Below are 13,368 nucleotides of genomic sequence, written 5' to 3'. Positions count from 1 at the left end.
TCCCATTCCAGGTGTCAAGCCAATACGACTTCAGTTAATTGGTAAGGAGTCTGAGTTTAGAAGAAGGCCCAAGGGCTAAGGAGGAGAAGGAAACTCAGAATATAGGATAAGGGATATAATGGTACTTCTGTAGGAGGAAACTCATAGTAAGGCGACAATAAACCAAACCAATTATAGAGTTGAGGAATGGAACTACAGTGGTGTAAAGAAACATTTTATTTTATTTCATGACCTTCAACACAAATTCATGTATTTGACAACCAAAGACTACGTTACATAATTATTTATCTTTACTACATGGGTATACTTGGGCACTTTTGTATTCTTTTTCATTAGTTTTTTAAACTATAGGTCATAATTCACAAGTAGTGGGTTATGCCCTATCATTTTCAAAAATCTTCAGTGGGAAACCACGGATCTTTTTATACTCTCCTGTATTAATCTTAGTTTCTGACCTGTGGGAAGTCAGAAGTGAGGTGAAAAACTGAGGTCTGGGATAAAAGTAATGAAAGATAGTTCCAGGTAATTCTCAGGGAAAATGGAGAGGTAAGGTGACGTTTTATTCCCCATCGTCCAGGTGTAAATGCCTTCATATACAGTTATGGGAAAAAGAAACCTGAGAAGAGAATGTTACATACTCAATATCTGTACTAGTATTTGCTATTATTTAATGAATATTCTTTTAAAAAATTAGGGGCTAAAAAGATAATGCAAAGAATAAAGCACTTGCCTTGTACACAGCCAACCCCAGTTCAATCTTCAGCAGCACATAAAGTCCCCTGAGCACCTATATGAGTGACCCCTAAGCACAGAGCTAGGTGTTCATTCTGAGCATCTCATGTTGTAGCTCAAAGCTTCCCTAATCCCCTCTCTCCAAAAACCTGTTTGATGAAAAACCCCTAGTCATGAAATATAAAAATGAGAATTCTAAGTAAGGGGAATGGGAGTGTGTGTAGGGTTGGGAGAAATGACAAAGTGGACTGAAGACAACACAGATACTGTAGTCAACAATTCAGTGGGAAAAAATTGGTGGTGTAATAACTTTGCACATAAAAACTGTAAGTGTCAAAACTATTGTAAACTTGTGGCCCAAACTGCAATAATTAATTTTCAATAATTGTTCTAAAGGTGGGAGTGGACCTTGGGGCCTTGATGGAGGGATGCTAACACTTGTGTTGGGGTGGAGATGGAACATTGTATGACTAAAATAAAAACATCAGGCAATGATATAAGAATCTAAAAATAATTATCTGTGGAATAAACACTTAAATTAGAAGCTATTGACTATTTGAACAAACATTTAAATTCTTTACATGACTGTAATCATACAACTATAATCATGTTTGTAATCACGGTGTTTAAATAAAGATAAAAAAGAAAATAAATAAATAATTTGAACACTAAAAAAATAAATAAATAAATAGAAGCTATTGACCCTTTGAAAATTTTGATCAATTGTACAGTGAAAATCAAAAATTTTAATAATGGCAAAAGGCCCCCATTCTTTGATGCCAAATGGAGAGGCACAAGTGTAGGCAATCCCTAACAGACAGTTTTCTCCTAATTCCTAAATCTAGTCCCCCAAATTTATCTGACCTATGCCTTGTTCCCTCAGCACCCTATTTTCAGAAGTAATACATCAATCTATACTGAGGTAACTATAAGTAATACAACCTCATTTTCCCATTCCAGGCCTTTAAATAGAGAAGCTCACCATCCTCACCAATAGATGTGGGTTTAAAAGTCTTGAAGTAGTAAAGGTGACAAAGTCAGGAAGCTTTTCTAGGTGCCCTCAAAACACACTACAAGGCAACTACCTATTCTGCAGGGTTTTTTTGTATGTGTTGTTTTGTTTTGGGCCAAAACTGGTGACACTCAGGGGTTACTCCTGGCTGCCTGCTCAGAAATCGCTCCTGGATTGGGGGACCATATGGGACACTGTGGGATTGTACCGCAGTCTGTCCTAGGCTAGCGCGAGCAAAGCAGATGCCTTACCACTTGCACCACTGCTCTGGCCCCACTATTCTGCAGTGTTTTTCATTAACCATTAGACAATAAGTCCACCATCCAATAAAGTACAAAATTTGACTATTGAATACTGCAGAGGTTGGATTAGAGTCTAAAACATTTTGGTGGGTTGACATAGGGCAACATTAAATAGGACTCTAAAACAACACAGTCTATAAAGATGGAAATGTAAGATGTTACACTATCTAATACATGTCACTATGGATCAAATGGAATGTGATTAGCTTAAATGAAAAAGACAGCATTCAATTTTCTTTAGTTTTTTTTTTTTATCTTTTTTTGTTTTTTCGGGCCACACCTGTTTGATGCTCAGGGGTTACTCCTGGCTAAGCGCTCAAAAATTGCCCCTGGCTTGGGAGGACCATATGGGATGCCGGGGGATCGAACCTCGGTCCTTCCTTGGCTAGCGCTTGCAAGGCAGACCTTACCTCTCGCCGGCCCCAGTTTTTTTTATCATTTTATTCTAATTTTTAAACTTTATAGTTAATGACTATAAGCTCAGACGTCATAGTTCAAAACAGTAATGAGACAAAGGGAATAGTTTGAGTAAATGCCTCTCCTTTACACTATCTAAAAAACTGGTAGTTTTTCTAAACTATTCCAAGGAACTGAAATTTTAATTTTCCACTATATGTCTTTTTGAGGGATAATTAGTAGGGTAGAACTCAGAAATTAGTTTCATCGTGCTTGGATTTCAAATTTGGGTTAGTCTTCTGTAATCCTCAAAGCTTTAAAACAAAAATTACAGTTGTACTCTGTAAGGCCCAACAAGGGTCACTTTGGTTTTTCCAATGCTTGGTAAGACCTTCAAGTGGAGGTCTTATTGGCAAAAATAACCCATAATGTCCTTTCAAATCAAGAGAAAAAAACTTTCCAAAAAGCCAAACATTTGAGTTCATGTTGGAAAAATATTTTAAATTTAAACTTGCCTATTTTACTAGAGGAAAATAGATTCTCTGCTCTTCAGGCTTGTGAGACATATTTAAGGAAGCTGAGGCTTGTATAGATATGTAACACAGTAATAAGATGAACTGTTTGACATCAGTACTGGTTAATGTGAAGAGGAGTTTTCAAAAGTTGCTTCCCATCAAGAAGATAATTTTGTTTAATAGATAAATTATTGAATCAAATCATCATGAAATACACAGTTATAAAGTTGTTCCTAATTTAATTTAAATCAAAATATCCAGCATCTGTCCTTTTGCCAGTGCACATTTCCTACCACCAATGAACCCATTTGCACCCCGATCTTCCCCCACCCTATACCTGCCTCTGCGACAGACATTTTTCTTGTCTCTATCTATCTATCTATCTATCTATCTATCTATCTATCTATCTATCCATCCATCTATCTCTCTATTTGTCTATCTATCTATCCGTGTATCTATCTCTTACTTTTTTCACTTTAGACACTGTAGTTTGCAATATAGTTACTGAAGTGATATCATGTTGAAATCGTATCATATAATATGATCTCCTTTCAGCCCCCAGATAGATGTTTTATAAGGCAGCTTTTTGAATTCTTTCAAGTTAACTAGCAGGTAATGATGTTGAGAATCATTTATCCCAATCTCTGATCAGAAACCAATCTCAATGATTTCCTGTTATTCTTGTGGTTCAGAGTTTATCAGAAAGCTATTCCTTTTAGCATCCTCTTTTTTACTCTTTCCCCCATGAACTCAGTAATAAGTAATTTAAAAAGCAAGGTAAGAGACATGAAACCAGAGAGAAAAAACCACCCCAATTATTTGTCCCTCAAATTTAACGCTAAAAATGTATCTGAAGAACCAATGTTAGTATTAAGAACTATTAGTACTGCCTGCACTCTGAGTGTATTAAATATATATTTGGAGCAGGAAAGAATTCTAGACAAAGTACCTATTACCTAATTACTTCATCCTTGAAATGTAGTAGTGAAGAATGAAGTAGCCTGCCAATTGATTATGTCATATGCCCTATATTCTTCATATTTTTTCAACAATTTGAATAATGCTACCAAAAAAACCAATGCGTAGAAGATGCATGATTGACTGTGTTAGCTAATAAACATGTTAACTAAATCAATATTTAAAAGTTTAGATCAAAACCATGCTGATATTTTAATAGAAATAATACACTAAAATGGCATTACAAAAATATGGGGTTAAAGAGATAGTACAGGTGTTAAGGCATGTGTTTTGCATGAGACCAGCCCTAGCTTAATTTTGACACCACATATCATACCTCGTGCACCTCTAGGGATGAGCCCTGAGAACAGATCAGGAGTAAGGAAGGTCCTAACCACACCAATGTGGCCCCCAAACTAAAAAATAATTGATATTCCATCAAAAATTTCTCAAAAGTTCTAAGCCTTATCAAAACTTTCTCAGTAAAATATTTGTATTTGAATTCAAAAGGAGGTGGTCAACTGGTGATATGTATGATGTTGGAGTTATGTGCAAAAAAAAATCCTTAACAGCATTATAAAGCACATTATCTCAATCAATAAAAATTTTAAAATAAACCTCAAGTTTTATTAATAAAAAAATAAATTCAAGACTACAAAGTAGGAGTAAACTTTATAGAATTAAACTGTAGAAAAACAGAAAAAATGACCCATGTCACTCTAGGCAGGTAACATTGGTGATTATTCCAAAACGTGTGGTGGGGGAAGTATCAGTTTACTGGTGCTTGAGTTTCAAGCTCATTTGCAGAGTGATGCTCTGCCTTTAATACTGAACCCTAAAAGTTATGTTTTAATGAGATAAATCAAGACAGCTCTAGCAATGAAGAAATGTGAAATATGTATGAAGTTAGGGGTGGTTTACCTAAAGAAAAATGTACAGACGCATAGCATATATTTTCATATGTTTGAAAACATGCTATCAGAAGATACGCGAGTTTCATACACAAAGATGGAGTCAAATTGGTTCCAGCTACAGAAGAAAAATTTTATATTCCTTAAGTATACTTTAGAAATATAAACAAATATATCTATATCAAAGTAGAATGTTTTGCCATGGGAAGCAGTGATATTGCCAACATCAAAACTGTTCAAGTCTATTCTAGAAAAAAATCTATTTAAGATAGAGAACTGGGGAGATATTTCAAGTGTCATGTTCAAAAATAAGAATTAATCTACAGCACTGCATATCACCATCTAGTACTGCCATTGTAACACTGGTTGCCCAATTAAAACAATGTTCCAGGTGGAATTAGAAAGCTCTATCAGGGGCCAGCGAGGTGGCGCTAGAGGTAAGGTGCCTGCCTTGCAAGCACTAGCCAAGGATCAGGACCATGGTTCGATCCCCCGGTGTCCCATATGGTCCCCCCAAGCCAGGGGCAATTTCTGAGCGCTTAGCCAGGAATAACCCCTGAGCACCAAACGGGTGTGGCCCGAAAAAAAAAAGAAAGCTCTATCACTCCATCAAATTTTAGAGGGATTTTGCATAGTTTAGGAGACTATAATGGAGCGATTATATGCCATTATAATCCATATTAGAAAAATAATCTTAGAATGCCAGAGAAGTCTTACATGGCTTTGATCCCTAGCAACATATATGTCACCCTGAATACCATTAGAAATGATCCCTGAGCACGAAGCCAGGAATAATTCCTGAGCATAAATGGATATAGGCACTCAAATAATTAATGAATTAACTTACTAAATAAATAAAATAGAAAGAGAAATAAAAGTATGTATTCCTGATTAACAATGAACCTAAATGTTATTATGTTTTATTTTTATTTAATATTTTTAAGAATACATAATATATAGAGCAATTAATTAGATTTTTAGACTCATTTTTCCTTAGAGACCCAGCTCACCCTTCATTTTTAATGTAAATATATTTTGTTAAAATTATTTTTATTGTATTTTATTTCATGTTCTTACAGAATTATTAAAAATATTCAGAGTATAATATATAAATAATATACAGCATATCATTTGAAATTTTAAGTTTTTTCTTTTGTGGACCACATATTGTGGTGCTTGGGGGTTGGAGTGGTGGTGCAAGTGGTAGGACATTTGCCTTGCAAACGCTAACTCTGGACAGACCTCTGTTCGATCCCGTGGTGTCCCATATGGTCCCCCAAGCCAGGAGTGATTTCTTTTTTTATTAATTTATTACAATTATGATTATAGTTGGGTTTCAGTCATGTAAAGAACACCCCCCTTCATCAGTGAAACATTCCCATCACCAGTGCCCCAAATCTTCCTCCCCATCCCACCCCCGCCTGTACTCCAGACAGGCTTTCTACTTCACATTGTTATGACAGTTCTTAATGTAGTTATTTCTCTAACTGCACTTATCACACTTGTGGTGAGCTTCATATAGTGAACCTGTCCTTTTGGCCCTCTTCTCTATTGACTCTGGGCATTATTACAATAAAGTCCTTAATTTTTTTAAAACCCATAGATGAGTGAGACTATTCTGTGTCTATCTTTCTCCCTTTGACTTATTTCACACAGCATAATAGATTCCATGTGCATCCATGTATAGGAAAATTTCATGACTTCATCTCTCTTGACTGCTACATAATATTCCATTGTGTATATGTACCACAGTTTATTTAGCCATTCATCTGTTGAAGGGCATCTTGGTTGTTTCCAGAGTCTGGCTACTGTAAATAGCACTGCAATTAATATAGGTGTGAGGAAGGGATTTTTGTATTGTATTTTTGTGCTCCTAGGGTATAGTTGGATCATATGGGAGCTCAAGTTCCAGCTTTGGGAGGAATCTTTATATTGCTTTCCATAAAGGTTGGACTAGACGGCATTCCCACCAGCAGTGAATAGGAGTTCCTTTCTCTCCACATCCCATCCATCACTGCTTATTGCCATTCTTTGTGATGTGCACCAATCTCTGTGGCATGAGATATTACCTCATAGTTGTTTTGATTTGCATCTCCCTGATCATTAGTGATGTGGAGCATTTTTTTTCATTTGCCTTTTGTCCATTTGCATTTCTTTGTCAAAGTGTCTGTCCATTTCTTCTACCCATGTATTGATGAAAATATTTTTTTCTTATAAAGTTCTACCATTGCCTTGTATATTTTGGATATTAGCCCCTTATCTGATGGGTATTGGGTGAATAGTTTCTCCCACGCAGTGGGTGGCTCTTGTATCCTGGGCACTATTTTCTTTGAGGTGCCATCTCAGCCTTCTACCCCAAAATGAATTGCAAATTTTTAAAATAACTATCAAATCCTATATGTACAATGCCATGAGACTTTGATCTGTTTGTATCAAATATTGGGACATCGCTAAAGAATCATAGTGATGGACATCACTTTCCTGCCCGATGCTAAAACGTGAAAGTAAACTAGATAAATTAGTTTTGCCATTAATAATTGTGATAAATTCCATGCAAAAATGAGTTTCAATTCAAGAAAGTCCCCTGACTACTTGAAATGATTTATGGAGATACATGAGTGAATGCCAGAGACTAAGGCTAAAAGAACTGAAGATTCTTTTGAGCCATTTGCTATGAATATTATGATTACTGGAAATCAAAATGTAATACCACTTTTCCCTGACATGCAGCAGCTTTTATAATTTTTCAGTGGAGAGTTTCAGTTATTTATTATTTCCATTTATTTCTTCATGTCCCTGTGAGGGAAACAAGGCAGGGGCTAATTTTGCTAGTTTACAAATTACAGGTATGAATCCCAGTGAGGTAACTGACCCAAGGTCAGACAGCAAATTAACAACTAAACCATATAATAATCCATCTCGGAGCAAAGCACCAAGAAATATTTTTATTACATTTGTAGCAGATATTATTTATCACTTGAACACAAACTCTTATATGAAAGCCAAAAACACTGCATATATCAATTTAATCAGCACAGCGATGCAAATAGGTACCTTACATACATACCTTACATTTTATGTACATGGAAATGGGATTTGGAGCATTTAAGTAACTAACCCAAGGCTATTCAACCAGTAATTTCAGCTCAAAAATAAATGCCAAATCTCTCCAACTCTAATTGTCAAAACTCAAATCACTGCTTTTTTGGTTTTGGTTTATTTTGGTCTTGAGCCACATCCAGAAGTGCTCAGGGTTACTCCTGGCTTGTACTCAGGAGTCATTCCTAGCTGTGCTCTGGGTACCATATGGGATGCTGAGGATTAAACTTGGATCAGCCCTGTACAAGGCAAATACCCTACCTGTGGTGCTTGTCTTATTCTCTCTGCTATCACCTATGCACCTTTTAAGTCTAACTACACAGCGTCCAAGTACAGCCTTAAAAATAGACACCAATTCATAGGATACCGGGATCAAAGTCCTTCCAAGTTTTTGTCCCCGAGCTCTTAAAACAAAACCAAATTTCATAATCAGCATCCTACAATGTCCTCCACTGTAAGCCCTTGATCCTAACAGATTCATTTTAGATTCCCTCATAATTGACCACTCTCCAGTCAGGCTAGTCTTTCAGTATTTAAATAAATGCTGTCCTCCCCCAGGGTTTTAACAAATGTTACTCTCTTTGCAGAGGATGCTCTTCTATTCTCAGGTTTCAGCTCAAATATCATAGCCTCAGACAAATTTACTCTGAACTAATCTAAATTAAATCACTTTGTCTTATAGTTTCATCACGTCCTAATATCTTCTTCTCTCTTGGAACTTCGAGCAATAGTAAGGACATGCCACTATAAGAGTTTGCTTAATATTAACTGCTAACACTTGACTTTCAGTGTTGTGAAGACAAAATAAATAAATCTTTATGCTCATTGAGATATCTTAGCACTTAAACTGTATTGCTCACATATCTAAAAACTCAAATTTTTATGTGATTAATAAATTGATGAGCAAAATTCCCTTAAAAATCTTGTCTCCCAATTTTAACCACATTGACTTGCTATAACATGGTACGGGAGGTCGACACTGGTGGTAGGATTGGCCCTGATTAATTGTATGTCTGAAATCTAACTATGAAGGACTTGTTAAATTAACATAGTTTCAATAAAATTTTAAAAATGGCACCTCCTTACCACAATATATGTCATCACCTTTTCTGCCATTTCTGATGATGCTGTGAGAGAATGATTTATACCTTTGTTGTAAAGGGATTTTTCCAAAATACATGCACACATGTTAATGCTTCCATTTGGAAGCCATTGTGTTCAAGTAGAATCAAATGTTGATAATGAGTGTTTTCTTTGCCAGCGTTTAGATACATGCCTTGTAATTGCAAAAAATAACTAGTTAGACTCTGAGAAGGCAGTGTATTCCCAAGAACAGAACAAAACGTTCAAGGGAATTAACCCCAGGATGGTAATTAAACCATGGAATCATCAGCTAGAGAATCAGGCTGACATCTTGGTTCTGACTCTAGTACCTATAAGCACCAATTGGAATGATTCGAACCTAAGTTACAAAGTATGTTCAAGGCAATAAAGTAGCACATTTGTCCAGGAAGAAAAAGTATGAGCTGTCCACTATCCTCCACCACCCACTTCATAAATAACTCCATTATCTATCTAATTTTTCCTATCCTCCTCCCTAGGTTAAATACACATAGACGATTTCAAGTCAAGGCCATGGAAATATTTACCTATAGGGTAAATTCAAATTATTCACTCTTCAAAAATTTTCACCACTAGATTAAATCCTTGTGGATCTTCTAGTGTGTGTATTTTTTTATTTCATTAAGATATCTTTTTCTGTAAAGAGGAAATAATTAATAATCCTGTAGTTATCAAATGTAGGATAAAAAGAGGAAAGATAACAAGGAGTAATGTTGCCTTAAGATGATACTTAATGTTCAAAGGCATTTGGGATTATCAAAATTGGAAGATAATGATGCTACTTCCATCAATGAGTGAAGGTCAGGGGTATTTCTAAGTAGACTCCAATTCACAGGGTGCTTCCCACCGCAAAACATTTTCAGATTTTAATGCCAATAATGCTGAGGCTAGAAAAACATTCACTTATTCATGTGACAATGTTGATTTAACAGCCTACTAGCAATTCATATACAGGTACTTAGTAAATGTGAGTATGAATACATTTGATCAGACAGTTGGAATATGATGTTAAAGTGGGAGAGTAAAGAGAGAATGAGTAATCTAATTAATAGTAGTACTTAAAATTTAGTGGGGGAAGGAAGCAGCCCATCAGTTTTAAGACCACTCTCACAGTATTTAAGTTAAGGAGAGAAGAAACAGAGCCTGACCTAAAAATAAACAAGCTGTAGTGGAAAAATGGACAAAACATCGCCAAAGAATCATAATAGTAGAACAAGGCACAGAGATAAGGCAAAGATAACACTTAAGACTATCTTGAGTGATCTGAATAAGAATGATGCATTAGAAGAAATAGTATATTCAAAACAGGTGGAGGACGAGAGTAGAGAAATATCAAAGTTTGATATCATGAAGTCACCTAGGTAGGTAAGTTTACCAGGTCACTAGAAATATGAATTTGGGGCCAGATAAGATTGTATGAAGTAGAGTTCTTCACTACATGCAACTGACCCTGACCCCATATGATTCTTCCAGCATGACTAGCAGTGACCCCTGATCAGAAAGCCCAGTATAGACACTGAGAATCACCAAACCTGGCCCAAAAAATAAAAGTAAAATAATATAAATTTGAAATTTAGAAATGTGCCTTAAGCCAGAAGTATCTACATTTACATGTTGCTTAGTCATTTGAGTCAATGATAGATCATATATTTGTTAGATTAGATGTATCAATATACATATCAACATACAATTTACATATACATGTAAAATCCCAGTAGATTCACTATACAGTCAAGGTATGCAGTAGTCTGTACTCTCGTGTAACCACACTCTATGGTATTCTGGCAACAACAAAATCACCCAACAATGCATTTCTCACAACATAGTCACATCATTAAGCAGAATATGAGCATATTTAGAAGTCATTTACATGGAGATACAGAAACACCACCCACTGCTGGACACTTACTATAAACTTTATAAATATTCGTTGAATTAATATATTAAGCATTTAAAGTGGGAAGAAAGAAGGCCATAATATTTTTACAAGTCTTCATCAAGAGGTTCAATAAGAAATAACTGAAAAGGAATAATAAGGAGAATTGGAGAGCAAAACAGATTTGTTTTGTATTGAAAAAGGGAAGGGAGAGTTTCAAGAAGTGCAGGTTGTCCAAATGCCCCTGATTCAATGTCACTATGTACCTAAAATACTACTGTGAATGATTTGTAATCCATTATTAATAAAAATAGCAAATGCTGTTCAGCATTTAATTTGAATGGAGCTTATGTATTAAGTTGAATTTGTCAGTGAGCAACTCATTCTCAAAGTTCAGAGAACATTTCAGTGGAGTGATGAGTAAAACTAGGTTGCAGGTGAAGGTCCCTATCAACTCATTATTAATGATGATGGTAAAGAAGTTAAAACAATAAAGCATGAAAGAAGCAGGGATTTAGGCAAAATGGGAAAAAACTTTTAGTGTAACAGAGATAAGGCAGCATAAAAACGAAAGGCACAAGTTTGAATAGCTAATTGCCATACATGTTTGCTGAGTACATCAGTATTATTGATGAACTTCCTGTAAAACTCAATTGAGGGGTCAGTGGAACTAAAAGAATCCCAATAGTTAAAGTTTGATTTAGTGTAAGGAAGAATGACCTCGCGTGAATGATCTAGATATATATGAAACTATGTTAAATGCATTAGTTTTTACATACTGCTATAACAAATTACCTCATTTAATGTCAAAATAGTCCACATTCATTGTTTTCCATTTTTATAAGTTTGAAATTTGATACAGATATCACCAAGCTAAAAGTTAGAATCAACTGTCAGAATAACTGACAGCAATAAAGTCCACTTTCTTTTCTTTTCTTTTTTTTTTATTTTTGATTTTTGGGCCACACCCTGCGGTGCTCAGGGGTTACTCCTGGCTATCTGCTCAGAAATAGCTCCTGGCAGGCACAGGGGACCATATGGGATGCCGGGATTCTAACCAACCACCTTAGGTCCTAGGTCGGCTGCTTGCAAGGCAAACGCCACTGTGCTATCTCTCAGGCACCAAGTCTACTTTCTTAACTTTTCCAAATTCTAGAGTCTGACCATTCATATCTCTTAACTCATAGTCTCCTCTCACCTTCAAAATTAGCAATAGTTGATTACGTCTTTCTCATGTAAAATACTTTGATATAAACTTTTTGTAACCTTTAATTTTCACATTCAAAGAACCCTGGGACTAAATACATTGAATCATGCAGGTAAACAAGGAAACTTTTACTATTTTAAGGTCAGCTAATTAACAATGTTCATTCCTGGGGCCTGAGTGATAGCACAGTAGGTAGGGTGTCTGTCTTGTATGTGGCTAACCCAGGTTTGATCCCCGGCATACCACATGGTCTGCTGAGCCTGTCAGGAGTGATTTCTGAGCACAGAGAGAGGAGTAACCCCTGAATGCTGCCGGATGTAGCCCAACAAACAAATAAAAGTTAATTCCATCTGCAGGCCTAATTTTTTATAATTAAATAATTATCTTTAATAATTCTTTATGTTTAGTAATTATTAATCATTTTAATTATTACCATTCTAATTCTAATAATTTATTAATTAGAATAATTCTAGGTATCCTAATTATTATTATAATTATTATAATTGTTTTTATAATAATTATAATAATTCCACAATAATACCATAATGTTATGATGTTATTATATAATTATGATTATAAAATTTATATTATAATATTAATACTTTATAGTTATAATATTATAATCATATATGATCATCCTAATATTTTAATTATTCTAATATTTCTGATATTAATAATGATTCTTAATAATATTTATGATTAAAGTATTCTATTATTTAAATAAGAATTATTCTAATTTTTTTATAACTAACAGATTTTATATATTAAGACATGAACATCACTTGGAAGACTAACTCATATTACCATATAGGGGATACACACAAATTGCACACATACCATAGACACACACATCTCATTACATTCCACCTACATCATCATCATTTCATAAAAGGTATCTACATGTAACAATAGGTCATAGTGTGTATATATTGCTCATATGAAGAAAGAACTACTACTGAAATGGATATAATTCAGTGGGCTTTGCATGGATTCACAGAAATACCCTCAAAAATGAAATTAATTAATTTTAAAAATAAAAAACAATGGTTGACTTTTACCCCAATAAACATAAACACCAGACTAGAAAGTTTACCATGGACCAATATCACCTGCATTGAACAATCCTTTAAGGTCGTCCTCCAGCTCTAGCATTCATATCCCTGGAATCCACTGAATAAATTAATCATGGCATTGTGTGGCAAACCTTCCATAATATATTTCTTTTGGTTCCTTTGCAGT

The 13,368-nt window shown here is 35.0% G+C and overlaps 1 protein-coding gene across 5 annotated transcripts in view; it reads left to right on the top strand.

Annotated features, from left to right (window-relative positions):
• GRIA3 (glutamate ionotropic receptor AMPA type subunit 3) overlaps positions 1-13,368 on the top strand; it is a 378,184-nt gene that overhangs the window by 61,377 nt on the left and 303,439 nt on the right. The gene's annotated exons all lie outside the window — the stretch shown is intronic.

The sequence above is a fragment of the Suncus etruscus genome, chromosome X (assembly GCF_024139225.1).
Source record: "Suncus etruscus isolate mSunEtr1 chromosome X, mSunEtr1.pri.cur, whole genome shotgun sequence".
In the NCBI taxonomy this organism is placed as follows: domain Eukaryota; kingdom Metazoa; phylum Chordata; class Mammalia; order Eulipotyphla; family Soricidae; genus Suncus; species Suncus etruscus.
The sequence above is the reverse complement of the archived record's forward strand: the minus strand, read 5'-3'. Positions and strand labels throughout refer to the sequence as shown.